The 25,899-nt window shown below is 50.2% G+C and overlaps 1 protein-coding gene and 1 long non-coding RNA gene across 2 annotated transcripts in view; one reads left to right on the top strand and one right to left on the bottom strand.

The window, feature by feature from the left end:
- NINL (ninein like) overlaps nt 1-22,067 on the bottom strand; it is a 72,504-nt gene extending 50,437 nt beyond the window's left edge. Inside the window, exon 1 of the mRNA XM_048842242.2 lies at nt 21,915-22,067. The gene's annotated coding sequence lies outside the window, so the exon portion shown is untranslated. The remainder of the gene's footprint in view (nt 1-21,914) is intronic.
- LOC125633239 (uncharacterized) lies at nt 8,369-16,559 on the top strand. The gene is made up of 2 exons (XR_012667902.1): nt 8,369-8,843; nt 12,426-16,559. It is a non-coding gene; the product is annotated as an uncharacterized LOC125633239 (long non-coding RNA).
- Nucleotides 22,068-25,899: the final 3,832 nt, after the last annotated feature.

Raw genomic sequence — 25,899 nt, forward strand, 5'->3', positions numbered from 1 at the left:
TCTCCTTCCTGTGCGAGGACAAGCTATACATGTTTAAGGCACCTTCACACCAGTAAAACTTCACCCACGCTATGGCATTTACCAGTGTAACTATCCTGGTAAAGAAGAAAGAGAGTCAGACCCCTAACTGAAATAGTTCTGCCAGTAAAACCTAAGTGCCAACCAGCTCGTATTGGCTCAGCATTGTAAAGAGCAAATAGAAGCAAAACCTTACCGCTGTTCAAATGATGCCAAATATATTTTTCTTTGGTTATTTCATTTCAGAAGGAAGTGCAGACTTCTGAAGGAAGGAAGCAAACTACAGAGCTCTCCGGTTCTCTACCAGATGAACCAGAGCCATAGGGGAGGTTCTCCAAAGCTCAAACCTCACAGAGGAGTCTCCATTTGTCTTCTCTTCCTTTCCCTCTAGTGGATAAAGCACTGGACTGAGACTCAGCAGATGTGGTTTCAATTCCCACTCTGCCACCAATTCCCTGCATGACTTTGGGCAACTCACTTCACATCTCTATTCCTGCGTTCCTCATTTGCAAAAGGGGAAAGAACGCTCCCTCTCGCCCCACCCCGTGCCTGTCTTGTCTATTTAGACTGTAATCTCTTTGGAGCAGAGACCGTCTCTTGCTATGTCTACGTACAGTACCTAGCGCAGTGCGCTTCATATAACAAATCAACAACAATACTGCATGAAATAAACAGAGGGTTGTTAGCGTAACTTCCCCTCCCTCCCTTCTTCCCCATGTGCCCGTTTGAAAAAAAAAGACAGGGTTTAGAAATGATCACATCAACCCACACCTCAGTTAATACAAAAGCCATGTAATCTAGTGCCTAAAGGACACACACACATTCTAACGTGCCCCAGAGGTAACACAGCAAACATTCCCCACCCCCACATTCCTTAAGGGTCATCTGGAGAGAAACATCGCAGGCAGGCGTGTGGACACTTGGGATGGGAGCCACCCAACAGATGGAAATTGTAGGGTGGTTTTAAGCTTGTAGGGTGGGTTCAAATAGATTTACTATGACAGGGAATAAACCAATCAAACAGATCCCCCCCATGCACGCACGCACCCACCCACCCCCATAGAAACACAAGCCCCTCACTGTCTGACCTGCACTCGGAAGAGAAGTGCTCACCCACAGTGGCAAGCCCAGACCGTGGGAGGAACATGTGCTGCCCTTCCTGATTTGTGTTGTTTTAGGTGCAGGGAGCCAGCCTGACTGGCTAGAACATGTCACATAACAGAGCAAGAGGCGGGTAACTTGCAGAAACCAGAAACCCCTATTAAACAACTAGAAATACAGGCTCTCTTGCACGTGGGTCTCCTGGACAACAAGCTGCTTGGAGCAGTTCGAGAACTGGAAAAAGACAAAAGTTCTTTAATAATTTTATTAAGATAATGTTGAAGTAAAAAGAAAACGGTACAGAGTTTAAGCATAGATGTTTCTGGTTTTCAGGGAATAAGGTACAGATTATCAAGGGGTGCGAAATTTGGTTTAGGAACGGGTGGCATAAGGAATACATAATCTGCAATCTCCCCGATTGGGGGTAAAAGTTTAGCGGGTCAAAGTGAAGACATTGAGATATGGGGGTATGTTGTCCATACAATGGCTATGTTCAGGTGTGGAGTATAATGAGTGGATACGACGATGAGGATGGATCTACCCTCATTTGGTGGGATTTAATGTTCAGTGAGTTTATGGTTCCAGTTCATACGGGCCAATGGAAAAAGTCTCTCCGTCCCTTTCCCATAGTGGATGCACGATGTCGAACCAGCTCACACCTCCTGGTACTGTCGGAGACCGGGGATGTGTTCGATGTAGATGTCCCTGGACCATCGGATGGTTTCCGAGACCATGAGGCGCCACACGAGCCTTGCGTAGCATCGACCGATCCCACAGGTCCGCAGCACACGCTCGTTGCAGCGGTCCCAAGCGCCCAGGGCTCCGACGATCAGGGCATCCATCTGCACCTCGTAGCCCCTCACTCTCACGGTGTCGGCCAGGGGGGCGTATCTTTTCTACACTGAAAGGAAACGGCTTTGATTTCTGTCTTCCTGAACACAGAGAACATGCCTTAGGAGCCACGCAGCGACTGTCAATACCAAGCACCTCTTTTTCTAAAAACCTTCCTGCTACGCACACCTGTAACTTACCTAGCCTTATCTCAGACCTGGCCTAGCCCTGGGTGAAGGGGGGACCTAACCTGTCCCACCCCCGGAGGGGACGTCATGATTAAGAGCATGTCTGCACTCTCAACTAGGGGTGTGATTCCCAGTGCCAGGAGACATACATCCCGGACTATCTCTCTTACACACCCACACACACACCCACACACACCCCATAGGCTCAGGGCACTAGCTGCCACACTGCAGCCAAGACTTCTCCCCTCTCCCGCCACTCTGGAGCGGAGGAGGTAATAGGCTCAGAACACCCACTTGGGTCGGTCCCAGGCGGAGGTGGCCCACATGGGGGCGTGAGCAGGGCTCTCACTCCTGGGTGGGGCGTTGGCCAAGTCACAGTCCAGCCCAAAACAAACAGCGTAGGCCGTGCCCTGAAGGGTCAATACTGCAGCCCTGCGTGCACTGGCGCGAACTCCATGCTGGCGAAAGATGCCAGGCTCCCTACAGCCCCAGGAACTGATGCCATCTATTGAGCTGCAAATTTCTACCACCTCCAGTGCAAATGCAAAGACCACCAGCAGGCTCGCCCGCCACATCGCCAGGGAGAGAGGCAGGTTCTGCCACCTTCCCTCAGCAGTTACTCCCCACACAGATGGTGCTGGAGACTTGCAATAATGATATGGGGCTGAAGAATGTCTGACTGAGCAAAGAGGCCTCTCTCGGTGGACCCTTCCAAGACCACCCAGCTGACAGCTCCAGTCAGCATGGACAAGGGAGCGGAGATCGCTCCGGGGAAGCATATAGTCCATTCATCCAGCCCATACTTCTTTGACTTGCTGGCAAGAATACTGTGGGAGACAATATCAAAAGCTTTGCTAAAGTCAAGGAATAACACATCCACTGCTTTCCCCTCATCCACAGAGCCAGTTATCTCGTCAGAGAAGGCAATTAGGTTAGTCAGGTATGACTTGCCCTTGGTGAATCCATGCTGACTGTTCCTGATCACTTTCCTCTCCTTTAAGTGCTTCAGAATTGATTCCTTGAGGACCTGCTCCAGGATTTTTCCAGGGACTGAGGTGAGGCTGGCTGGCCTGTAGTGCCCCGGATCCTCCTTCTTCCCTTTTTTAAAGGTGGGCACTACATTAGCCTTTTTCCAGTCGTCCGGGATCTCCCCCGATTGCCATGAGTTTTCAAAGATAATGGTCAATGGCTCTGCAATCACATCCGCCAACTCCTTCAGCACTCTCAGATGCAACTCGTCCGGCCCCATGGACTTGTGCTTGTCCAGCTTTTTTAAATAGTCCCAAACCACTTCTTTCTCCACAGAGGGCTGGTCCCCTCCTCCCCATGCTGTGCTGCCCAGTGCAGCAGTCTGGGAGCTCACCTTGTTTGTGAAGACAGAGGCAAAAAAAGCATTGAGTACATTAGCTTTTTCCACATCCTCTGTCACTAGGTTGCCTCCCTCATTCAGTAAGGGGCCCACACTTTCCTTGGCTTTCTTCTTGTTGCCAACATACCTGAAGAAACCCTTCTTGTTACTCTTAACATCTCTTGCTAGCTGCAACTGCAAGTGTGATTTGGCCTTCCTGATTTCACTCCTGCATGCCCGGGCAATATTTTTATATTCTTCCCTGGTCATTTGTCCAATCTTCCACTTCTTGTAAGCTTCTTTTTTGTGTTTAAGATCAGCAAGGATTTCACTGTTAAGCCAAGCTGGTCGCCTGCCATATTTACTATTCTTTCTACACATCGGGATGGTTTGTTCCTGCAACCTCAATAAGGTTTAAAATACAGCCAGCTCTCCTGGACTCCTTTCCCCCTCATGTTATTCTCCCAGGGGATCCTGCCCATCAGTTCCCTGAGGGAGTCAAAGTCTGCTTTTCTGAAGTCCAAGGTCCATATTCTGCTGCTCTCCTTTCCTCCTTGTGTCAGGATCCTGAACTCGACCATCTCATGGTCACTGCCTCCCAGGTTCCCATCCACTTTTGCTTCCCCTACTAATTCTTCTCGGTTTGTGAGCAGCAGGTCAAGAGCTCTGCCCCTAGCTGGTTCCTCCTCTCTGCCTGTGACTCCAAACAGCCGCTGTCCTGCAGTGCTCCTCTTCCTCTCTCTTCCCTGAAGATCCTGGGGGGGGGGACGCGCAGGAGGGGAGAGCCCCCTGCATGCAACTCCTCTAGTCCTAAGCGAGACCTGTTTCTGCCTCGATGCCTCTGAACAAGAGGTGAGATGTGGAAAGGGCTCACGGACACAGAGACCAAACATCCCTTCATAGACTCATAGAATATCAGGGTTGGAAGGGACCTCAGGAGGGACCCCAAAGCAGGACCAATCTCCAATTTCCTGCACATCTAAAGCTGCCCTATGTGTCAATGCCCCTTCTCCTGGGCACCCACTCGGGAAATGCCTCCAGGATTTCTCCTTCACTCGTCCCTTTCCTGCCAAACGAAGAGCATCAAGGCAGGAATAGTAAATGTCTCTGAGCAATACAACATAATCCAACCAGCTGTGACAAGGGAGCTGGCACTGAACTGTAAAGACTCAGGACCTGGTCCAGCAAAGCACTCCAACACTTGCTTAGCTCTAAGCCCATGACTTAAATGGGATTGGTCAGGTGCTAAAGTTAAGCACCTGCTTGAATGCTTTGCTGGACTGGGGCTTCAGTTATTACAGGCTGGGGCCAGAAGCTACCAAGTGCCCCGCTGACAGGGAACGCACTCCCAGACATTTCAGCGAGCACCCCACGACTCCCGTCGGCAATGGCACAAGGACACAGAGATGTGTGCAATAGAGCTCGGATGATCACTCCTGAGCCTGGGTCAGGGACCCAAGGCTATGTCAGTTCAGTGGAGACTGTGGGAAGGCTGCTCTTAGCCTTGTACTTCGTCACTAAGCTGCCATTGCTCTGGACCAAGCAAGCCACTACTCCAGTACCCGGTTGTCAGCAGAGGATCCGGGGGAACAAAGGGTGTGGCTAGATAGCAGGGCGAAGCTCACTAGCGGAACAATGGTCTGACCTGCAGAAGTGCAGTGGGCCAAGAGTGCAGGCCAATCAACAGATCTGGATTTGCCCTGGCACCAGTACTGTCTGCTGCTTTGTGCTGCTCGAGGGCTTGCTAGGCCAGTCTCATGCCAGTCCCAAGGGCACTCCATAGCTCGGAAGGACCTGGTAGACCCAGGGACTTCTATCAGGCTAGATGGCTCTTTCTGCCACCATGGATGGCAACTGGCTACAGCCCATGGGGAATCTAGACACAGGGACATCAGTGTGGGGATGGGCTGTGTGCGTGTGGAGAGAGGTGAGCGACAATCACCAGCTGCTGGAGGGCACATGCAGGAATCGTCTTCCACTGCTCTCAGCACTGCCGCCAGACCACGTGAACCGACAGGCCCAGCTCCGCCATGGCTTCCCGGACCAAGCATGCACAGAACAGGTCAATAGGAGCTCTCTACCCTGCAAGACGGCTCTCACCTTCCCACTCCTCTGCCCCACCCCTGGCAGCAGCCGGCTGTGAGAACCAGTCCTGAGTCGGGAGTCTGTGCCTCTCCTCGTGCCCACGTGCAGCGGTCAGAGAGCAGCACGGCGGGTGGGTTTGGGGTGCGGTTGTGACAGAGAAGCAGCTGTGGGTTGGAGGGGATGGCTGGCAGGGAAGCAGCAAGGGATGGAGAGGGTGGCCTGTGCATGGGTATGAGGAGAGGCAAAGAGTTTACTGAAAAAGGAGCCATTTTGAAAACCCCTCCGGAGAGTTTCCAGTGCAGTTGCTACCAAGATTCCCACCAGGGCGTTGGTGCTGGAACCGGCTAAGTGCTGGCTCCCAGCCACTGGGAGGAAGGGAGACGTTCCTTCCCTGCCTCTGCTCTTCTCCTGCCCCCCGTTTTGGGGAGCCCTCCTCCACCCCCGCCCATTGAATTGGCTCCTGGCTCAGTTGCTGCTCGTGCTTTCATTGCTGCCCTGGAGAGCACAGGCTCAGACAGCCTTTCTCCACTCAGCAGCAGACTTCTGGGACAGCTGCTGAGAACTGACAATCCTTAGCTCTTGGTGGCATTGATCTCTCTTACAGTTTACTGAGGTGAACGAGCATCATCCCCCATTTACAGGTGAGGAAACTGAGGCACGGTCTGGCCACGTGACATGCCCAAGGGCACAAAGTCACTAGTGGAACCCTACTTAAGAACCCAAATCTGACACGCTGTCAGGGGCTTTAGCTACTGCTCCTCTTGCTGCTATTCCTAAAGGCACTGGGAAGCAGCGCTCCTGTACTCCAACTCCAGAAGGGGAGTATGGTCTTGCAGTAAGAGTACGAGGCGACTGGCAACTAGGACCCCTCCGTGAGTCCAGTCCTGCCCCTGGGAGGGAAGCAGGGCCAACAGGCTGCCTCAGTTGATTAGGTTCTGTAGCATATATTCTTCATGGACCCTCTTCAACTCCTAGGAACCAAGGGAACATGGCAGTAAATAGGCGTCTCTCTACTACACTCGTGTTCCCTCTGGCAGCTCAGAAGCCAACAACGCTGTTCCATACGTTGACAGGATGTTAAAAAGAATTGTTACTTGGTACCACCCTGGCTCAGCAGAGTCCGCAGCCCTTTTGGTGAGATGCGAAAGCAGACGGCGTTTTGACTCAGGGGAAAGACATCGTGCCAATGTAACAGGAAGCGCAGGGATGCGAGAGCAGGAACTCAGTAGGGAGGTTTGCCCAAAGCGCTGATCTGACCGAAGGCTTTATCTGGGTTGCCGGTAGATGCCCAGTGTTACTGCAGCCCCAGGGCGGCCTCTGATGATTTCCCCTAAATTAAAGCAGGCATGGCCAAAGCCTAGCTTGGGCGGGCACAGGCAGCCTATTAATTTTCCTAAGGCAGCCCTGGCCCTGTATTCAGCACAAGAGAAATTGTCACATGTGGCCCCCTGCACAACAGCTGCTCCAGTGTTCTAGGGCACTCGAGTGGGCAGCTACCTGCTGCTACACGCTACCACTGTGGCTGCTGCCGGTTATCAGGGTCAGAGGCAAGACCCAGGCCCAACGCAGAGTGAAAATAATAGCACGCGCTGTATGGAAAGTGAAATGTGGGGCAAGGACTACAACGGAGGAGGTAGTAAGGAGCCCGGGCAACACATTGTGTCAGAGAGCAGCATCTGGGGCATGACAGCAGCCCAATTTGTGATGGCTGTGAGTCCCCTGTGGCAGGAGGTTTGGATCCTCTCCCATCAAAGGGACTGATCCCGCAAGGTACTGCGCACTCTGGCTGGGACTTCCCAAAGGGATTAAATCACTGAGAACTCCTGAAAGTCCTATTGTGTGGCACCGATCCGCAAAGCACTTCAGCACATTCTGCACTAGCCAGCGTGGCTACTCACAGCCTTGGAGTCCAGCAGGCGCCTCTGTGGTTTGCTGGATCAGGGCCAGAGAGCAGAGCACCTTGCAGGATCACTCCCTAAGTGATGATGAAACAGGGACGAGACCACCACAGACTTGTCTAGCAACGTATTTTCCTGTTGAGGCTTGTTAGCCATTCTAGATACAGTCAGCATCGTTTTGCTTTGTAGGACGATGGACACCATCCTCACTTCTTCCAGTGCCAGAACAAACGATGGAATAGCCTAAATCCACAACCAGGGGCCCTCCCTCCCTAATAACATACTAGAGACAAGCCAGCCACATAACCACCGAAGTCACAACACTAGCCACAATCCCCTGGGATAACAACAGCTGGAGCAGCAGTGTAAACAGACCCCCGGCAGCCATCAGCATTTTAAGCAGGAGGCCACCTACTGCTGCTCAGAGTAGGTCTAAATAACCCAGCATCGGTGTTGAGCCTGCATTATAGTGCTTATCATTGCTCCGAGCAGTAGGAATTCTCAGCAATAGTTTCCGAATGTATACAAGGCCCAAGAATATGTGACGTAACGTTGGTGTGATCAAGAAGGTTTTCCCATGCCCGACAAAGACACTCAAACCATGTGTTAAAATGGAACGCTCAACATACCAACCATGGAGTTGTTACCAACGTATCCATTATATGTTCAACTAAGACCTTATCTACACACAAGCTTTAACTACATCAGTATCCTTACCCCAGAATAATCCCACAGCGTGGATGCAGTTATAAAGGTCCTTTATACCATTACAGCTATTCCCATCTGGGAAGGGGAACAAGCTAAACCAATATACGGCAGCTTTATACCCCTATAAATGCATCAGTGTAATACACCCCTGACACAGTAATGCCAGTACAAAGCGTGGCAGCAGGGAAAGAGAGGGTTTAAGTGCAGCCATTTAAGTGTCAGAGACAGAGCAACTGTTGAGCTAAGTCTTAGCCTAATATCGCGAGACCTGTAGAAGCAGGGCTCACGTCAGAAGCGAGTGGGAAACAGCAGAATAGTCAGTGTGACCTAGCCTTGAGATAACGATGTTTTGAGAAGAGAAAGTGAGAAAATACTGCATTAGATAGTAAATGGCCAAAATAAAATGCAGATGTTTTTAATTAATGCACGTCACAATGAGGTATAAATGCTTGTGTGATTTTGCTTGTACTTTGCTCTCTGCCAGCTGTACTCTTCCCTTTCAATTGCTCAAATAAAGCTGTCTCTGATTTTGTTGCTTCCAACCTGAGAGTGGAGTTCGTTTTCTTCCACAATATTTGGTGCCGTGACTCAAATGGCTACGCCCAGCTGAGGCAGCGACCGCTACTATGGACTGTCCCCCTTCGAACCCCAGGCGCCAACTCAGAGGTAAGAGACCTTTTGAAATCTCTACTGGGGCATCGGAGGAGGACTGACTGTGGGGCCGTCTGTCCCTTTGGGCTCACGCCATGCGAACTTTTGCGTATGCAACAAGATCAGACGCAGAACGGTGCTGGGGAATTGGTTGCCCCATGTAAGGTTAGTTGTATGCGTACGCAGGGCTAGGAAATGTGTTGTTGCCCCAGGGTAAACCAATGTGTGGCTTAGGTCAGACCTATTGAGGGGTTGTGGTAACGCCCTGAGAGAAGAACACAGGTGTGTTCAGTCCAGACAGAGGGGTTGTGGTGAAGCCCTCAGGTTAAAAAAAAGACAGAGGAAAAAAAAAAAGAAAAAAAAGGAGAAAAAAACCCGATGCATCATGGTATGAATGGAATAGAGGCCTTGGGGAGGGGGGGTGCACAGGCCAGTGTGAATGAGGGCCACTGGAAGACGCCCAGAGCTCCCTGCAAAGCCCACAAGCTCCTGACAGGGGATAGCTCTAACGCAAGCTTGATGGCTGCACCTTAGTGGATCAGTAGAAGATCCGACCCAAGGTGGACTATCTCTGCATGGCATGACCAGCGAGGGACCTGCCTGGGTCTAGGATTGTGTGACCCCATCTTTCCTCCCCCTCTCCTCCCCGCCTGAGCCACTGACTGGTCTGACCATCTCACTGGAAGCAATTAGAGTAAGCGGCGCTGTCCCTCTGAAACTAGCTGACGCTCTTTGCTGAAGGGAGGTGTAGGAGGGTCGTGGACATCATTGATAAATCTTTCCTGTGTGAGTGCCCAAGGAGTGGTGTGGTAATTTTAGCTTTATGAGCCGCTGACTCAGTGGACAGGATAGAGACATGTCTTAGTTTATGAGCAGCTGCAGCAGACAGGGCACCCCCCACACGCCTAGAGAATGGGTGGAAATCAGTCCAAGACTACTCCTGTTCCACCGAAAGGCACGCCTGCTTATTTTATGTATGTGCATTATAGTCCCAGGACTTGTAAGTACTTAGAGAATTGGAATTTTTACACGCGTGATGATCCTTCTAAACAATTCCCACTAGAAGGTACCTTCGATTTAAATAAGATTGTCCACCTCAGAGGCGCTCTTGTGTCACCTAAAATCCCTGATGGGCAGTGGGAACCGTTTGTTTATTGGTGGGAGGAAGCTTCAAAGAGACTCCATGAGTCTCGGGTGCGAACTTTAAAAGATTCCCAGGAGAAATTAAAAACTCAGATGCAGGAGTTAAAAACCAGGTGTAAGGCATCTGGATGCTTTCCGGCCAGAGCAATCTCATTACCTCCCTCAGCTCCTTTGTATCCCCAATTAGTTAAGACTGGGAGCGAGGAAGAGGCAGCCGAGGACACTGTGGACGTTTTCAGTGCTGCAAAGCAGCCCCCCCTTTCTCCCCCTCAACAGGCTGCCCCGCTTAATGAATTTCAGGCAGGCAGCAGTGTTTTCCAGCAGCAGCAGCAGACTCACCAGCAAATGTGTCTGCTGCAGAGGAAACCTGTCCACTACAAGGGTCGGGGGCTGTTCCTGATTCTACCAGTGCCCCACTTGACTCCCCTTCCCCAATCTCCAGCCGCAGTAGGAGATAATTTGGTCACAGTGCATGCCCCTTGGACACCGGGGGATCTTAGAAATCTGGTTAAGGAGTTCCCTAATATTACAGAAGAGCCAGAGAAATTTAAAAAGGAACTCCAGACAGTGATTCAGTGTTATAATCCATCATGGGCTGACATTAACCAACTTTTGCAAGTAGTTATACCATCTGAAGTACAACAGCGACTACTTGCTAAGGCCCAGTGGCCCTCTACCGATCCCGGACAGGGTGCTACTTTGACTCAAGCTAGGGAAAATCTAGTGGCTGCCATTCCAGAAATTTGTCCTAGGAAGACAGACTGGACAAAGATTAACAACTGTAAACAGAACAAGGGCGAGTCCCCCGCTGACTATTTAGACAGACTGACAAAAGTGTTTGAACAACATTCCGGGATCAGTCAACCAGCTAGCAATGCTAAAGAAGCAGTAGGGGCTGTTTTTGTTCAGGGACTCTTGCCAAAGGTTCAGCAACAGTTAAAATTAAACTGCATCAGCTGGCAAACTAAGCCTCTTTCTGAATTGGTGACAGTTGCCAATCACTGTACTGCCTGTATAGAACAGAAAAAGGAAAACATGGAAACAGAACTTTTGGCCCTACAGCTGCGAATTTATCAGCTTAGAGGCCGTGGGGTACTGAGGGGTGGGCGAGGACGAGGAAGAGGGAGACTGAGAGGTCCCTCATATCTTCCCCTGTCAGGGAACACCGCATGCCACTTCTGTGGCCAGAAGGGGCATTAGAGAAACGAATGCCCGAACCGACCTCCTCTGAACCCCCCACTCCCTTTCCCAAACCCTGATGCGCCTACCTTTGTTCCACAAAATAATCCTTATTAGGACAGCCTGAGGGAACGGAACTGCATCATGAATCCTTTGCTTCCTATCAATCAAGAGGGCCGTACATAAACTGTGAAATTGCAGGACAATCTGTAGCTTGCCTTGTAGATACAGGTGCTAGCAGATCTGCTTTACGGTCTGCTGAGTTTTCCTCTGTTCCCTTGTCATCTTCTTCTGTTAATGCAGTTGGTATCTCAAATAAACCTGTTCCCCATCCTGTTACCAAACCTCTTTCTATTTCTATCTTCTGCTAAAATTTAAGACACAGCATTTGTCTACTTCTCAACTTACCAAATATGAGCTTATTCCTTTATCTTCATCTCACATTTTACTTTGGCTCATTGCCCCATTCTGAATCCCGCTTCCCTGTTACCAGGGCCTCAGGATGGAGAGCCTCATGATTGTGTGTCTGTTAATTCTCTTCTTACCTGCCCAACGGAAGATCTTACCAATGTGCCTTTGCAGAATCCCGACCTTATTTATTTTGTAGATGGTTCTTGTTTTGTGAAATTCTGAGGGAAAATTGGTTGCTGGTTATGCTGTCTGTTCTTTATATTCTGTTATTGAAAGTGCTTTCCTTCCCTCTGTCTTTTCAGCTCAGGTGGCCAAGCTCGTGGCCTTGACATGAGCATGTATTCTGGCACAGGATCAACCGTTACTATTTAAACTAAAAGAAAAGGAGGACTTGTGGCACCTTAGAGACTAACCAATTTATTTGAGCATAAGCTTTCATGATCTACAGCTCACTTCATCGGATGCATACTGTAGCTGTAGCTCACAAAAGCTTATGCTCAAATAAATTGGTTAGTCTCTAAGGTGCCACAAGTACTCCTTTTCTTTTTGCGAATACAGACTAACACGGCTGTTACTCTGAAACTATTTAAACTGACTCTCACTATGCTTTTGGAGTGACTCATAATTATGGTGTACTTTGGAAACACAGAGGTTTCCTTACCTCCTCTGGTTCCCCCATTAAGAATAGTCAGTATGTATCTGCTCTTTTGGATGCTCTTTTGTTGCCCAAAGCTGTTGCTATTGTAAAACGCCTGGCTCATCAACCCCCTCGTGATGAAGTTACTCGTGGAAATGCTTCGGCTGATTCAGCAGCCAAGGATGCGGCCCTTTCTGACCCTCAGGCTGCTTTTATTTTTGCCTTAGTCGAGCAACCTCCACGGGCTTCCCTCAACGACCTTGCTAGGATCCAGGAGATGGCGCCAGAGACCGAAAAACGTTCTTGGAGTGTTGCTGGGTGCACTTTACACCCTGACCAATCTTGGTGCTTCCAGGATGGCTGGCTGGTTGCACCACAGATGCTTTTGCCCTATCTTGCTCGCCTGCATCATGGGATATCGTGTGGGGAGACGCTTGTTGCAGGGGGACGTGATTGGTGTGCTCCAGGTTTTCCTTCTGTGTCCCAGCACTACTGCCAACAATGTTCAATCTGCCAGCAACACAATGTTGGTAAAGCTGTCAAAACCAGACAAGCAGCCCATCCCGCTCCGTGGGGACCGTTTGTAAATATTCAGATTGATTTTATTCAAATGTCTAAATGTTGTAATTATGAATATGTATTCGTATTAGTTTATGTTTTTTCAAGCTGGGTTGAGGCCTTCTCCTGCCGGAGGGCAGATGCCAAGTCTGTTGTGAAAATTTTGCTCAAAGGCTTTGTACCAAGGTTTGGTATACCTGTTTGTATCAACAGTGACCGTGGCACTCATTTTACTGGACAGATTGTAAAAGAATTATGTGCAGCCTTGCAGATTCAACACAACCTCCACTGCCCTCACCATCCACAATCTGCTGGGACAGTGGAACGTCACAATGGGATTCTGAAAAACAAACTGGCTAAGATTTGTGCAGAGACAAACCTCAAATGGCCAGATGCCTTGCCATTAGCATTGATGAGCATGAGGGCCACTCCCAACCGAAAGACTGGACTCAGCCCACATGAGATTTTGACAGGGCACCCGATGTGACTTCCAGTAGGGCCCCCACTGGCCCTTGCTCAGATGGACATTCATTTGATGGATGATATGATGCTTAATTACTGCCAGACACTAATGAAATGTGTTAAGTCTTTTTACTCACAGGTGAAAGCAGCATTACCCAAGGACCCTGAACAGCCTTGCCACTCCTTGGAATCAGGAGATTGGGTCTACGTAAAGGTCCACCAGTGAAAGAATGCTCTGGCTCCATGCTGGAAAGGCCCTTACCAAGTCCTGCTGACTACCAACACGCTGTGAAGTGCCAAGGACTGACTGCCTGGGCCCATGCTTCTCACTACAAAAAGACCCCTCCACCTCGAGATGATTCTACATCAACTGCTGATCAGCTTGTTTCTACTTCTGTTCCTCCCCCTGAACTGCAGGAGAAAAGGACAAGGTGAAGTGCTAGTAACCTCTCCCTTGTCCGCTGATGAAATCATTGTGTTGTCAGCATTTGCTACAGAAACCACAGCACTACAGGGTGACGTGCTGGTAACCTTTCCCCTGTATGATGCTGGACCACGACTGTTCCAGGAAAGAAGAAAAAAGAAATACTCACTCCGCCGAACCTGCCAAGGCCCAGGAGTTCCTGACTACAAAGGACATTAAGAACTGGCCCTGGTGGAAGAAACGGAGGATTGTAGACTGGCAAGGAGGAAACTGTGACCAGTCTTGGGAGTGTGGTGTTCACTGGATTTTGGGGTTTATTCCATCAGCTGCACAGTGCGCTACTGGACAAGTACCCTGGAAATGTACTATTCTCCCTAATTGGATTTCAGATGAAGAATATTAAACCAACGCCTTATTGCCACAACCACTACCCTGCCATTACCTCCATTTTCACGGCCATTCCCACCCCGTAACATACCCAGACATAGACAATACTATCTATTTGGATGAAACCCAATGGCCAAGGCCTTCACATGCTGGTGATTTATTTAAGTATTGTTTGGAAAATTCATTTTTTAAGGTTCAGGACATGTCATATGAGCAAACAACTGACTGGAGAACAAATGGATCAGCAGAAATAGAAGTATATGACATTACCGCAAATGACTCTAGGGAATCTGAATTGGAGATACATGGGTTTTATGAAGGGGTTGATATGATGGCCATTCCAGGGGTTTGTAGTGTATTGGGAGAAAGGGGCCCTTGTTGTTATTTAGTTACCCAATTAGCAAATAACCAGGCTCATACTCAGAAAGTATGTTCTGCCACTGGAAAGTTTACCTGTACTGAAATGATCCCAGTAACTAGCAATTTAACCTGTACCATCTTACAATATACCTTCTTATGCTATTGATGTTAATGCCTCTCAAAAGTATTTGAAAATAGTTAAACAACAGATGTGCTATAATGCTATCCCCGAAAGAGATGTACTAGGACATCGAATAACCATAATTAATGCCACATTAGGGACTGTGACATTCACCCTGCCCCTATCCAGCTTTCAAATTACTTCCACGTATCCCAATTGTTCCAAGGGAGCTGCTATCCACCTAGAACAGCAAAGAGCACGGGTCTCCTCTTGGAAGAAAAGAGGCTTAGCTGGTCACTTATGGGATGGTGCAAATAGTGCAGCAGCAATTTGGAATATTCTTAAGGGCCAACAACATGAGGAGAAATTAGGACAACTAGAGAAAGCCACTGGTCTTATTACTGGAGCACAGCTGACCCAGGTGCAAGCTGGAGTTGGTGAATTACATGTTATTTCCACCCTTAGTTCGATGACCCTGGAGCTGTTGACGGGAATGGTATTGAATATCACTGAGGCAGGAAAGGAATTGCAGTGGGATCTAGCATATTCAGAGATTCGGGATTTCCTGAATGACCAGCTGATGGCCATTCGGAGTGATCTTGAGCATCAGGCTTGGCCCACTGCCCTTACTAGTGCTTCAGGAGTACCATCTGATTTGTGGCCATGGAGACGTACTTGGAGATTTTCAGGATGGAGTTGCAAGTACTCGCAGTGCTCCTTCCAAGCATATGGGCCAGTAGGAGGGGTGTGGGCTCCTCCATACCGAATCCTTCCAGGTCCATGGGGAGGATGCATGTGGGACTGGATTATTCACCGTGACATCTGAGAGATTAGACCACATGGTATGCCTAGCCAATTTGTTGTTAGTGCTCCTGGAATAACACCCGATATTTGGATTGGAATAGGGAATCAGTGGATATTGTGGCCCTTTAAACCCCCGCAGTTTCAGTGCCTAAGAAAATTGAAGCAAGGGGAAATTGTCACAGTATTTGACAAAGATTGTTGGGAAGGTATGGGACAAGGAACTACCCTGACAGGACAGTTACTTTTCCAAGCTAATGATAGTTGTGTATATGTTAAGGCCACCACTTTGCAAGACTTACATTTTAATCCCACTATGGCCACAGGAAATCACATTATTTCTTGGCCTGCAGACAAAACCCTACAATTGGACCTTGGGTATCAGATTTCTTTTAATTGAACCACTTTGATACCCGACCGGTTTCAAAATTTACACTCACTCCTACCAGAGGTTCGGAAAATTTCTGACTTACAGGATCAAATCCATGTGCTTCAGAATATATATCAAATTGAAAAATGTGCTTTTCATACAGCTTATAGAGTGTCTACTTTGTGTACTAATTATGATGTAATGTGCTATGTAACTAAGGCAAAGAAACAACCCCAGCATATTATTACAATGGAGACATTAATGTGTGTATTGCTTTTGTTTAGTCTAGGATTATGTTATTGTTGTAAGGGATGGACTAAAAAAAATGCTTCTCATGTTCATACTAACCATGCATGATCGTTTTATCCAGTTAAGATTTATAGGGCTGATTCTGATCCTCCTGAGCTAGAAACAGAAATACAAGGCTTGATGCAATTGGAGGTTTAAGAATGTTAGTTGTTCTAAAGGAAGCACAAAGGGGGGAGTATGGAAGCAGGGAAAGAAAGAGAGGGTTTAAGTGCAGCCATTTAAGTGTCAGAGACAGAGCAACTGTTGAGCTAAGTCTTAGCCTAATATCGCGAGACCTGTAGAAGCAGGACTCACGTCAAAAGAGAGTGGGAAACAGCAGAATAGTCAGTGTGACCTAGCCTTGAGATAACGATGTTTTGAGAAGAGAAAGTGAGAAAATACTGCATTAGATAGTAAATAGCCTAAATAAAATGCAGATGTTTTTAATTAATGCACGTCACAATGAGGTATAAATGCTTGTGTGATTTTGCTTGTACTTTGGAGAACTTGAGGCAGAGATGCTCTCTGCCAGCTGTATTCTTCCCTTTCAATTGCTTGAATAAACCTGTCTCTGATTTAGTGGCTTCCAACCTGAGAGCGGAGTTCATTTTCTTCCACAAAAGTCAGGCCTATGAACTTTCAATGTAAACTTGGCTATTGTTCAAGAAGCAGGTATAAGCTAAACCAAATGCTGCAAAGCACCATGTGATCTGATTAAATGGAGACTTGTGATTTTGGATGCCTCAATTATCAGGTGCCTTCTAAGGGGTCTCAAGTTAGGCAGCCAAAAAATCACGTTTCACTTATGAAAATTAAGCCTTTTCTATTAGAGCCATCTGTTTTCTTTCACATAAAAATTTGCAATTGCAGCAAGAAATTGCAAGTTCAGAAACTGCTGTTGCAACTGCGATTTCAGCCCTGACTAAGGAGATCTAACCCACAAACCCACTACTGGTGGGATGTGTTTGCAGGAAGTTTCCTAAAACACATTTTTTGGTAAAAAATAATCATATACAAAAATCTGTAAAAGTGAAAATAAACAGAGCTAAGAGACAGTCTGTGCATTCCCCCACCTCGCCGTGAACCACAGCACTACGTGTTTATTCCCCAGTGATGGCCACTGTTTTTTAAACAGGCAGTATTACTTTGTATTATTTTTTAAACATAATGGTGTTAATTTCAGATATTTTGGAGCCTCCTACCAAACATCTCCCCATATTCCTGCTCAGTAACTTTCTCCATAAATAGGACCCCAATGCAAGCTTAGTATGTAGCTTCTAGGTGCTTGGCACTTTTGAAAAACAGTTACTTAGTTAGGTGACTATATATGGATTTATGAGCTTAATTTTAAGCACCCTTTTTTAAAATCTTGGTTTAAGATCAATACGTAATCTTTAGCTCAAGTCTTGAAGACTGCAGTGAAAAAGAAAAGGGATAGCAGTCTGTCTAATTTACTTGCTACGTTAAACGTCAGTCACCACTAAAAAATAGGTCAGGATTGATCTGTAAAATATTTTAGCCAGAGGCAAAAGAAATCCAAATCTTCCAACATTCCTGTTTATTCAGCACATTTAAACACACATTAAGAGAAGTATGAATGAAGAGTCTAAAAAATGCCAATACCATTTGGACAGGGTGTTACACATATAAAAAAAAAGTCATTCCCCCCAAAATTAATATGTTGGGTTGTTGTTTGAGAATGATCCAGCAACCAAGTCTGACATTAGCTTTATCAGCTTGCTGATACTGGAGCGGTTAATTTAACAGCCAAGAGCTCATTAGCGTAACAGCATTTGAGAATCCAAGCTTAGAGGCTAACACAGATTATTTTTGGATCTCTGATCAATTTCCTAGTTCAGTTATTCTGAAAGCACATGTAACAACAAGACACACAGGAACATCAGTGACACAAGTAGACAGTTTCATGAGTTACATTAAAAGAAAAGGAGTACTTGTGGCACCTTAGAGACTAACCAATTTATTTGAGCATAAGCTTTCGTGAGCTACAGCTCACTTCAACACGAAAGCTCATGCTCAAATAAATTGGTTAGTCTCTAAGGTGCCACAAGTACTCCTTGTCTTTTTGTGAATACAGACTAACAGGGCTGCTACTCTGAAATGAGTTACATTATAGTTCATAGCTACAAGTCATGGGGAAACTTACACAGATTGCTGAATGCAATGCCATTGTAGCTTTGAGTCAACCTACCAGTGTAATAGCAATCTGTCCCACCAACATATGGTGGAGGAGATCCAAGGGCTTCCACTTCTCATGGCAACTGGAATTAAATATGAGAGAGACAGAGACAGAGAGACACTTGAGAAGAAAATAAGCAAGAAGGAAACTGGCACATTTTGCAGGCTTTGGAAAGACAAATAAAATATCTCCAGAATAAGCCCTATAAAAGAAGCCGTCCAAATTCAAGGCAAGGTCCTCAAGCTGTCTACTGAACAGCTCAGGATATTGGTGATGTGATATGCCATGGTCCAGGGAGTCTTTTACCTGTGTCACCAGTTTTATTTTGACCAGTTTGAAAGACAACGAAAGTTATTACAGGCCAGTGGCAGTGTGGTGGCCTGGGTGAAATGAACAGGTGGTCTTAGTCCGAAGCCTGCTAAACAGATGTGTGCAGCACAAACCCCACCACGACTACAACATGAGTAATCTCTGCAAGGATGCCAAGAACTGAACGGGACCAAATTATTCTATCATCACGCCCTAAGGTGATCCTTCCAAAACAGGGCTGAGGCAGGGCAGCAGGGGAAAGCTTGTGCTGTATTATTGTCATTAGCCATGCGCCTCTGGCAATGCCCTCTGTGTGTTGTGTTCTACAGACACAAAACAACTAGACAAAATCAAACAGCCACCAAGTAAGAGACAGGGGAACAGCAAATGAGTAAAGTGCTTCCACGTGGCAACTGGCCACATCCAAATACTGTACTGCTGTAGGTCCTAGATCAGTGGTTTTCAAACTGTGGGTAGCAACCCAGTCCTGGATCGCAAAATGTAAGGCTCTGGGTCACAGCGGCTCTAGTTAGCGCTGCCAACTGGGCCATTAAAAGTCCCGTCAGTGGTGCTGCCTGGCTAAGGCAGGCTAGTCCCTACCTGTTCCGACACCGTGTTGCACCCCGGAAGCAGCCAGCAGCAGGTCTGGCTCCTAGGCGGGGGGGGCCATGGGGCTCTTTGCGCTGCCCCCACCCCGAGCGCCAGCTCCGCACTCCCATTGGCCAGTTCCCAGCCAATGGGAGCTAGGGGGAGGGGCGGTGCCTGCCAGCAAGAGCTGTGCAGAGCCGCTTGCATACCTCCGCCTAGGAGCTGGACCTGCTGCTGGCCACTTCCAGGGCGCAGCATGGTCCATGGTGCCAGGACAGGCAGGAAGCCTGCCTTAGCACCCACACTGCACTGCTGACCGGGAGCTGCCGCAGGTAAGCCCGCACCCCAACCCCTGCCCCAACCTGGTGCCTCTCCTACACCCCAAAGCCCTCATCCCCGGCCCCACCCCAGAGCCTACTCCCCCAGCCCAGAGCCCTGATCCCCTCCCACACCCCAACCCCCTGCCCCAACCCCACCCCACAGCCCTCACCCCTACACCCCAACTCTCTGCCCCAGCCCTGGGCCCCTCCCACACCCCAAACCCCTCATCCCCAGCTCCGTTGGGTCACGGGCGTCAACAATTTTCTTCACACTAGGTCATCAGAAAACAAGTTTGAAAACCACTGCTCTAGATGACCCAGCCACATGGTTCTAGGCGCACAACACTCACAATAGAGCCTGTCGCTACACCCAAACGATGACAGTCTAAGTATGAAATGACAGACAAGAGGCTAATACAAACAGGGAGCACCAGGGCACAGGGAGACAATTACAACAACACAAGGGTTGCATGACACATTGGTGTTGTCCAGGCTGTCCCTGTTCCGTGTATAAATCAAGGACTTCGGTTTCCATTTATGTTGATTCTGCACTGTCTCCTCACATTTAGTAGTTTATTCTGCGAGCAGCCTCATAGGAATCAGATTATTCACAGAGAAAAGCATTACTCAGTATGTGCAAGGGTGGCACAATCCAGGCCTTAATGAGCTCTAAACTCACACTAAGGGAAAACAGATTGGTCATGGGAGTCAGGGAAACTTCCATAGTTCTGCCGTTTCAATCTCATTCAGCTCCTGTCCCTACAGACAAGTAGAGGTGTCCTCCTTTCACCTGCTAGATGTGAGAAGAGGGTAGCCAGACTGCCCAGAATACTCATAATCAGCTGTCAGAGTAACAGCCGTGTTAGTCTGTATTCGCAAAAAGAAAAGGAGTACTTGTGGCACCTTAGAGACTAACTAATCAGCTGTGTACATTTATCTGCAAAAAAGGCAAACAAACACCCACCACATAAACCAGTGCAAACCCTAAAGTCTGCGCCTGCAGTGGGATTAAAAGAAACCAAATGAGCACGGACTGTTTTGGCCCTACCAACCTTGAAATCTCTGGAATTCTCCTGGCATCTATCTAGTCCTTCACATGGACTGTTTTCCAAACAGACACACACTCCCCCTCTCCTCCCACTGAAGTTTTTATGCAGAGGCAATAGCAACTACGGAGCTAGAAGTGGGAACAAAGGAGCCAATATTGTGTCAATGGGAGTGACCCCGAGATGAGGCTACAAAGAAATTCAGTGCAAAATAGTCAAATAGAAGGAAGAAAAGGGAAAAATTTAAACTGACAAAACCCAGGTAATTTAGGGTCTCCACACATTGGTGAAGTGACCTACTGTTAGCAAGTGTTGCTGACAGTTAAGCCATTTTTGTTTCTGATTCTCAGGGACCTGCTGCTGATTTCATTTATCAGCAGCGGGTGAGCTTCCTAGTGTACAGAGGCCCAGCGTACCTCGTGTAATGGTGTTGGAACTGGAGTGTCCCCTCCCACACACACACACTCATCATTTTTGAGCCTGTTGAGACACAGTTCACAAAGGAATCGAGCGGACAAGCAATCTCAGCAGTAGATCATTTCCTTTCACCATACACATTACCGCTTCGCACTGCAAGGCATGTCAAGTGATCTCTCTCCCGCCATCCATCTCCACCCTCAGACAAACAGAGGCCAGGGACACCATTCCTTACCCAACCTGGCAAATAGCCATTCATGGACTTAACCTCCATGAATTTATCCAGTTCTCTTTTAAAACCCCGTTCTAGTCCTCGCCTTCACAACCTCCCCAGGCAAGGAGTTCCACAGGTGGACTGTGCGCTGAGTGAAGAAGAACTTCCTTTTGTTTGTTTTAAACCTGCTGCCCCATTCATTTCATTGGGTGGCCCCTAGTTCTTGTGTTATGGGGACAAGTCGATAGCCAGTGAACGTCCTTGCGGGCTCTAAGAGCCCTTCCCTCCAGGCAGGGCCTGGGGCAGGAAGCCGGAATGGAGCAGCCGCGTTCCTGCCTCCGAAGGGAGCCCCGAGCACGGATCAAGGAGCAGGGCCCGGCGTCCGCAGCCAGGCTCCCCGGGGCCAGGGCTCCCGGAGCGCGGGCACGACCCGCCCTCGGGCTGCTCGTATCCCGGGGGGAGAGCCCGCCGCACGCCGAAGGCGCCAGGGCGGAGAGCGGGAGGCTTGAACCGGCCCGTGGCCGCCAAACCGCAGGGCGCAGCCCCGGCCCCCGCACAGAACCAGCCTCCCCGGCCCCGCCGCAGCAAGCTCCCAAAGGTCCCGGAGCGGGAGTGCCGGGCGGGGGCTGGGGACGCGGCCCGGCCCCTCTCCCAGCCCGGGGGGCTCCGGGACAAACCTTCGCGGCCGGCAGCGCTGCGCCCATCCACCTCGCTCGGCCGCCGCCCATCGCCGGGGCCTCTGGGCGCCCGCCGGGCAGCGGCCGGGCCCCTGGCGCCCCGGGCTTCTCGGGGCCTGCGGGAGGGAGGGTCGCCGCGGCGGGCCCAGGCCGGCGGTTCCCGGGCACAAGCCTTACCGGGGAGGCGGGTTTCGCAGCGGGCCCCCTCAGGACCCGGCTCCGCGCCGGCCGGTGCCCGCTGGAGGGAGCCCGGGGCGCCGGGACTCGCCTCCTGCGTCCCCGGCCCGAGCCCGCGGGGCTCCGCGCCCCGCCGGTCCCGCTGCGGGCGGCGGCAGCTGTGCGGGGCGCCCGGGAGGCCTGGGGCGGGGGAGCGGCGCACGCCGGCCCCGGCCTTTGTTCCGCCTGGCGGGAGCTGGGCCCGGCCTGGGCCGCGGGGCTGGGCCTCGCCGGGCGGCTTCTCTCCGCAGCCAGGGGCTGGGGCCTGAGCAGGAATATCCCCCCCCACACTAATAATTAATGGGGGGGGGCCCTGGGGGCCTGAGCAGGAATATCCCCCCCTGCTACACTAATAATTAATGGGGGGGGGGGCCTGAGCAGAAATATCCCCCCCGCTACACTAATAATTAATGGGGGGGCCCTGGGGGCCTGAGCAGGAATATCCCCCCACACACTAATAATTAATGGGTGGGGAATGAGCTGCTGTGGGCCCTGAGCAGGAATATCCCCCCCAGCTATACTAATAATTAATGGGGGGGGGGCGTGAGCTGCCAGGGGCCCTAAGCAGGAATTTCCCCCCCCCCCCCCCGCTATACTAATAATTAATGGGGCGGGTGTGGGGCTTGAGCTGCTGTGGGCCCTAAGCAGTTGCTTAGTCTGCTTATGCCTCCTGCCGGCTCCAGAAGTGTTTACACCTAGGGCTAGTCTACACGAGAAGCACTGCCTCTGGGCCACTGTAGCGTCGTCTCTGGTGAAGACGCTCTATGCTGCCAGGGGAGAGAGCACGCCCACTGACATAACAAATCCACATCCCGGACAGGCAGTAGCTGTGTCGGCAGGAGAAGCTCTCCCACCGACATAGTGCTGTGCATACCGGCACTTAGGTCGGTGTAACTTGCGTCACTCGGTGCGTAGCTTAGTCACACCCCTGAGTGACGTAAGTTATACCAAAGTAAGTGGTAGTGTAAACCTGACCTTAAATTTTGCTCCCCCTGATGTGACTGCCCCACTACCCAACTTAATAACTCCACCTACACCAGCCGTCAAGGTCAATGGATTTGGTCGATGCAGTATCAGTCCAGACACTGACTGTTGCTCATGTCAATGACTGTTCGTGGCTTTCAGGAGCTGTCTCACAATGACAATACAATCGATACGAGCGTTCCTGGGGAGGATATGCACTACTGACACAAAGAACAAAGTGTAGACACGCACAAGCGATGTAGTTACAGTGGTGGCTGTATGCCAACGTAAGTTAGGTCGACTTAATTTTGTAGTGTAGACATGGCCTCAGTCACTCCTGAGTTCAAGGAGCACTCAGACCAGGTTTACACTCAAAAGTTAAGTCAACCAAACTAGGTAGCTCAGGCATGTGAAAAATCCACACACCTAAGTATCCTCTGGGAGGATACCAATTTAAAATGAGTTATATAGAGTAGCAGTGATATTCAGTGTGATATTTTGCTATGATGAATAAGAAATGGATGCAATATCTCAGTACATCAAGAAAACTATCAGCACAAGAAATCCATCAACCTAGCTACTACCTCTTGGGGAGGTGGGTTACCTATGACAACAGGAGAATCTTCTGTCAACTAATTACTGTGTGCCCCAGGGGTCAGCTTAACTGCATTGCTCAAGGCTCTGGATTTTTCACATCCCTGAGTGATGTTGGGGTTGGCCTAAACTTTTAGTGTAGATCAGAGCTGAGTGTCTACACTGGGGTGCTGCAGCTGTGCTGCTCTAGCATTTCAAGTGTAGACAAGCCCTTACTGTAGAGTAGAGCAGGCCTTTACCTTGGAGCTTGCCACTGAATTACTATGTAGCCTTCACTTTTCCATTCCAGGTTCCCCATTAAAACAAACATAGGGAAATATTTATTTACACAACACACAGTCAATGTGTGGAACTCATTGCCAGGGGATGTTGTGAAGGCCAAAACTATAACTGGATTCAAAAAAGAATTTAGATAAGTTCCTAGAGGATAGTTGCCCCGATGGCTATTAGCCAAGATAGTCAGGGATGCAACTCCCATGCTCTGAGTGTAAGCCTCTGACTGCCAGATGCTGGGACTGGATGACAGAGGATGGATCACTTGATAATTGCCCTGTTCTGTTCATTCCCTCTGAAGTATCCAGCATTGGCCCGGGGTTGCCAATTTTGGTTGCACGTATTCCTGGAGGTTTCATTATATGACATAATCTTTAATTGAAGAGTCATCTTTAATTGCTGGGACTCCAGGACAATCCTGGAGAGTTGGCAAGCGCAGGAAGACAGGCTACTGGGATAGATGGACCACTGGTCTGACCCAGTATGGCTGTTTTTATGTTCATATCAGTAAAATGGGGCGATGATCATTCCTATCCACCCACCCACATAGGATCTGAGCAGTCCTTTGACTATAGAGATGCTAGGTACAGTTGTGTTATTTGCTGTGAATCACTAAAACTCCAAGCCTGCAAATATTTAGGCTGATAAATCAATCCAGGCATAAATTCGTCCTACTGAGTTAACATAGTGATTTGTATTTGCAAGATCAAGGCCTTAGTAGTTCTTCCAATTATCGGAACCTCTCTTTATTCATGTTTGGATGTCCCATAAATTCTGAGCAAATCAGCTCTGACTGTATAACTGGATCTATTGTGCAGATGGCATGCAGTAGGGAAATTAGATGGGTCACCTCTTGGGGAAAAAGAGAAAGACCTTGTCTACACTATAGGTTACTTCAGTGTAATTGATGTCACTCAGGGGTGTAAGCACTAGTGTAGACAGCACTACGTCAGCAGGAGAGCTTCTCCTCACGACATAGCTATCGCCTCTCGCAGAGACAGGCGTTATTAAGCTGATGGGAGAGCCCATCAGCTTAGAGCATCTCCGTGACAAGCACTACAGTTAGAAATAGCAGCCTGCACCCCACAACAGGCACTGTACAGCAGTGACTGCCGCTGTGCCAGCCGCAGAGCCCCCCACGGGGCAGCAGTGAGAGAGGGAGGGGGGCCAGGGGTTCCTTGCACTCAGGCCACATGCCTGAGGCAACCGCAGGGACTCAGAGCCCCTGGTTAGGGGCATGCATGCTGCGAGTGGGGAGTGCACAGCAATGCACAGGGCTGCAACGCGGGAGCCTCAGCCCCATAGCGGGGGAAAGAGCCAGCCCCTTGGGGTAGAGGAGGGGCGGCCCTAGCAGTAGAGTGGGGGCGGAGCCAGCCCCCTGGGGTAGAGGAGGGGCGGCCCTAGCAGCAGAGTGGGGGCGGAGCCAGCCCCCTGGGGTAGAGGGGGGGCGGCCCTAGCAGCAGAGTGGGGGCGGAGCCAGCCCCCTGGGGTAGAGGAGGGGCGGCCCTAGCAGCAGGGTGGGGGCGGAGCCAGCCCCTGGGGTAGAGGGGGGGCGGCCCTAGCAGCAGGGTGGGGGCGGAGCCAGCCCCCTGGGGTAGAGGGGGGGCGGCCCTAGCAGCAGGGTGGGGGCGGAGCCAGCCCCTGGGGTAGAGGGGGGGCGGCCCTAGCAGCAGGGTGGGGGCGGAGCCAGCCCCTGGGGTAGAGGAGGGGCGGCCCTAGCAGCAGGGTGGGGGCGGAGCCAGCCCCCTGGGGTAGAAGAGGGGCGGCCCTAGCAGTAGAGTGGGGGCGGAGCCAGCCCCCTGGGGTAGAGGAGGGGCGGCCCTAGCAGCAGGGTGGGGGCGGAGCCAGCCCCCTGGGGTAGAGGGGGGGCGGCCCTAGCAGCAGGGTGGGGGCGGAGCCAGCCCCCTGGGGTAGAAGAGGGGCGGCCCTAGCAGCAGGGTGGGGGCGGAGCCAGCCCTACGTGAGGGGAGGAGCCAGGCCCGTGGCGTCAGGGCAGGGCAGCCCCGGAGGGGAGGAGCTAGCCCCGCAGGTTGGCGGGGGGAAGGGCCCGTTGCGGAGCCAGGCGCGCGCTCCCCTGTCACGTGGGGCGGCGCGCGGAGCTGACGCGGCGCAGGCG

The sequence above is a fragment of the Caretta caretta genome, chromosome 3, assembly GCF_965140235.1.
Source record: "Caretta caretta isolate rCarCar2 chromosome 3, rCarCar1.hap1, whole genome shotgun sequence".
Lineage (NCBI taxonomy): Eukaryota > Metazoa > Chordata > Testudines > Cheloniidae > Caretta > Caretta caretta.